This window comes from Nannospalax galili, unplaced genomic scaffold, assembly GCF_000622305.1.
Source record: "Nannospalax galili isolate Female #2095 unplaced genomic scaffold, S.galili_v1.0 scaffold1077, whole genome shotgun sequence".
NCBI classification, from domain to species: domain Eukaryota; kingdom Metazoa; phylum Chordata; class Mammalia; order Rodentia; family Spalacidae; genus Nannospalax; species Nannospalax galili.
Window position 1 is genome coordinate 89,637 of NW_008340429.1, and position 5,162 is coordinate 94,798.

A 5,162-nucleotide genomic window follows, 5' to 3' on the forward strand; every position below is an offset into this window, starting at 1 on the left:
AGAGAGGATCTCACTATATAGCCCTGGCTGGCCTAGAAATCACTATGTAGACCAGGCTGGCCTTGAACTCACAGAGATCCACCTGCCTTTGCTTCCCGAGTGCTGGTTTTAAAGATGTACACCACTATGCTCAGCATATTTTCATTAAAATGTTTGTTTATTTATTTATTTATTTATTTATTTACATGTATGGGTGTTTGGGGTACATGTATGTAAGTACACCATGTTCATATAATACCTCGGGAGGTCAGAAGAGGGTATCATATCCCCTGGAACTGGTGTTACAGATGGTGTTAGCCACCATGTGGATGCTGGGAACCCAACCCAGGCCTTCTACAAGAGTAGCCAGTGCCCCTAACAGCTGAGCTATCTCTCTAGCCCCATATTTTCATTTCTTAAATATGTGTATGTAATGAGTGCATGTGTTTGTGCAGTTACATGTGCACATTTGTGCAAACACATATGGATTCCGGAGAACAGGAATACTGTTCCTTGGATCAGGAATATGGTCCACCACCTTTGAGACAGGGTCTTTCATTGGCTTGGAGCTTACCAATTAGGTTAGATTTGTTGACCAACAAGCCTTAGGGATCTGCCTGCCTCTTTGTCCACAGTGCTGGCATTACAAATGATGCCAGCATGCCTGGCTTTTTACATGGATGTTAGAGCTCAAACTTAGATCCCTGTGTTGCAAGGCAAGCACTTTATTAACTGAGTCATCCCCTCAACCCTGAGTTTAAGAGTTCTTATGTATCCAGTAACCCAATTCCTCACTGTTGTCAGTCTAAATTCCACTCATGACTTTACTTCCAGTAAATGATCACACATAGCACTGCTGCTATTACATGCTAGGGTTAAAACTGTGGCAACTATCCAGGAATCAAAGTTCCCCATTCTTCCTTTTGTTCTTTCTCTTCACAAACCACATACATCAGTCACCCCTTATTCATGGCTTCAGTAACCAAAGGTTGCTTGTGGTCTGAAAAAAGTAAATGGAAAATTTCAAAATTCATTCACGAGTTTTAAATTGTGTACTGTTCTGAGTAGCATGATTAAACTTAGTGCTATCCCTTCTAGTCCCTAGTCCTGACCTGGATGTGACTCACTCCTCTAATCAAGATACTGACGCTATACATTATTGTTAACCACTTAGTAGTCAGCCACTTCATGACATCACCGTGATTGTGTTTGTTATAATTATCCTCTTTATTAGTAGTTATTGTTGTTAACGTCCTGCTGTAACTAATTTATAAATTAAACTTCTAATCCTCCTTCTTGTACCTCTTGAGAGCTGTGGATTACAAGCATGGCCACTGGGTTCAGTTTATACAATGTTAAGGAACACACCCAGGGTTTTGTGCATGCTAGGCAAGCACTTTACCAACTGAGTTACATCCTAGCCCTGCGATATTTTAGAAAAATAAATTAAGTTAATTAATTAATTTATTTGGTTGGCTGGTTTGTTTTTTGAGACAGGATGTCTTACTATGTAGTCTTGGCTGACCTGGAACTCTCTATATAGACCAGGCTGGCCTTGAACTCACAGAGATCTGCCTGCCTCTGCCCCTCCAGTGCTGAGATTAAAGGTGTGTGCCACCACACCATGCTTATTTTTATTTTTTAGACAGGATCTCATATAGCCTAGACTGCTCTAGAAATCATTATGTATCAGTGGATGGTCTTGAACTCCTTGAACTCCTGATCCTCCTGCCTCCACTTCCCTTGATGCTTCTGTCTCCTCTCCCAAGTGATAGGACTACAGGTATACAGGTATGTACCACAAAGCCTGGCTCATCTAATTTTTTCTTTTTCTTTTTGTTTGAAGAAGGGTCTCACTATGTTGTCCCGGCTGGCCTGGAACTTACTATGTAGACCTTTTTTTTGTCTCCCTCTGCTTCCCAAGTGCTGGGACTACAGGTGTGTACCACTACACCTGGTTCACATCTAATTTTTTATTTGTCTGATTTTTTATTGCGGTAAATAAATGCCATATCATTAGACACTTTGGTCATGTTTAATTAATGCTGACTTAATGTCTATATGTCATCTGAGATGAAGACCCAATACAGTATAATTTGGTGACATTAATTAACTTCACAATGTCATGGAGCCATCACCACTCTTTACAGTGCTTTCGCCCCCAAAACAGAAACCTTGTACTTATCAAGCAATAACTCTCCCATCTTACCCCCTCTAGACTCTGCTAATCTTCAATCTATTTATTACCTTAATATTTTAGATATTATTTCACTTATTAACATAAGTGGTATCAGGCCATATTTGTCCTTCATGTTTTATTTCGTTTAGCATATTATTTTCAAAGTTCATCCATGTTGTACTGAGTATCAGAACTTCATTTCTTTCAATTGCTGAACAATATACTATCATATGCATACACATTTTCTTTTTTATTATTTAGTTGTTTTTATTTTACATGTATGAGTGTTTTGCCTGCATATAAGGGTACCACATACATACAATACCCTCGGAGTCCAGAAGAGGGTGCCGGATACCCTGGAGTTATGGACAATCGTTAGCCACCACGAGTGCTGGGAACTGAACCCAGGTCCTCTGGAAGAGCAGCCAATGCTTTAAGCACTGAGCCATCTGTCCAGACCCAACACATACTCTATTCTCCATATTCATTTCTTCATTCATCTGTTGATTAGATTATTTCCAAGCTTTCATTATTGTGAATATTGCTAATAGGAATATTTTCTACAAAATTTTGTTTGAAAACTCTTCAATTTTTTTTTTTTTGAGATAGAGTTTCATATAACCCAGGCTGGCTTTGAACTAATTATATAGCTTAGGATAACCTCGAATTTCTAGTCTTCCTGCCTTCTCTTCCCCAGTGCAGGGATCATAGGCCTATGTATGGCCAATTTATGTGGTGCTGGGGATCAGGTCCAGGGCTTTTTGCATACTGGGCAAGAATTCTACCAACTTAATTACATATCTAGACCTTTTATTCTTTTTTGAGACATTGTCTTACTATGTAGCTCAGGCTGGCCTGGAACTCATGATCTTTCTGCCTTCACCTGCTGAGGGTTGGGATTAAAGGCCCGTGTCCCAATACCTGCTGAATTAATTTTTTTTTTGTCTTTTTGAGACAGGGTCTCCCTGTAGCCCCAGCTGTCCTGGAACTCACTATGTAGACCAGGCTGGCCTCGAACTCACAGAGATCTGCCTGCCTCTGTCTTCCGAGTGCTGGGATTAAAGGTGTGCGCCACCACACCTGGCTTAATTTTTAAATACAGTCTGATGGAAGGACCCAACTTCATCCATCTACAAGAGGATATCCAGTTGTCACTAGGCCATTAGTTGAGATGCGTGTTTCCTTATTTAATGTCATCAACATTCTTGTGAGAATCACTTGTGCACAGACACATTGGTTTATTTCTGAGCTCTCATTTATTTTATATTGATATTTATGTTTACCTTATGCTATTACACATTGTCTTGGTAACTGTTGTTTAATGATATGGTTGAAATGAGGAAGTATGAGTTTTCCAACTTGGTTCTGGTTCTTCTTTTACCAGACTTTATTGTCTAGTGTCTGACACCAGGTTGTACCCGGCTACAAGTTACCCCACATTGCGCAAAACAGTGGTTTTTCTGTGCTTGTCCTGAGTCTCCTTTTATGGGCAGTGTTTGACTCTACTTTGCATGCAAACACAGAGGCAGGATGACTCTGCACCTTGGTGGGCATTTAAATAATAACATCTGGGGCCTGGAAAGATGGCTCAGTGGTTAAGAACACTGACCTTGCAGAAGACCCGGGTTCAAATCCGAGCACCCACATGACAGCTAACAACTGTCCGTAACTCCAGTCCCAGGGGATCCGACTGTCTCTTCTGTCCTCTGCAGGCATTGCAAAACACAGGTGCACTTACCTACCTGCAGGCAATACATGCACACACATTAAATAAATAAATAATACCATCTGTCTGGCACTGCGCATGACACACAGATTGATAAATAACTTACCCATAAAAGTCAAAAGGGTGCCACCCTATAAGTTTGTCAAAGTAAAATGAAAGCATGTGAGCACATGAACATTAAAATGGTATCAGGTAGCAGGGCATGGTGGCACACACCTTTAATCCCAGCACTAGGGAGGCAGAGGCAGGTGGATCTCTGTGAGTTCAAGGCCAGCCTGATCTACATAGCGAATTCCAGGCCAGCTGGGGCTACAGGGAGACCCCATCTCAAAAAAAAAAAAAAGACAAAGAATAAAATAAAATAGTATCAGGAAAAATCAGGCCTGAGAGCTTATCCTGCACACTAGACTGAAGAAAAGGTACAGCACTCTCACCTGGACCCCATGAAGAGGAAGACACCTAACACTGAAATGGTGATGGCTGCCACTGACTTGTCACCTGACTATCCGATGTGTGTGTCAAGGGACTGACAGGCACAGAACTCCTGTCTCAAGGGCTTCAGTCTGGCTTGGTCCCCACTGTTGATGTGGCCTATTTTAATTTCTATCTGTCCATCCATTTGTCCATCCAGACCTGATCCTGCCTTTTTGCTCTATGGCTTCCACCAGTGCTACAATTTGCTTTTGCAGCTCAACTCAACCTTGAGCCTTGGCTGAGCTCTGACCCTCTGGCTTGACTCTACAGTTCTGCTTCCAGCAGATATCATCAGGCTTCTTATCACTTTCCTCCGTGTCTACATTTACTCTTCATCTCTTTAAAACTTTTTGAACCATGCTTCAACCCTTTAAGGCCATTCTGTAAGCTAATTATACACACATATATACACAGAGAGATTTACTTTGTTATATGTAATATGTGATGTAAGAGTCAGTATTAGTACTTAAGATTGACATAAAAGAACCTGTGTTCATCTCAGCTAGCTATCAAAGAAATCAGAGCTATTTGGCAAATTGCAGCCAATGAAACTTATGTACTTTGTGAATTTGTTGTCATTCAACAAATTCTGACATTGTGGAAGCCTGCAAACATGCCTGTGTATTTTTCTTTTGCATATGTTTGATGTACGCACTTGTGTGCATGTGCATGTATGTGTACATGGTAGGCTTGCCCATGTACATGTATGTGGAAGCCAGAGGTCAACATTAGGTATTTTCCTCTATCACTTTTTACCTTATTTTTTATTTTATTTTTAATTTTTAAATTTTAAATTTTATTTAT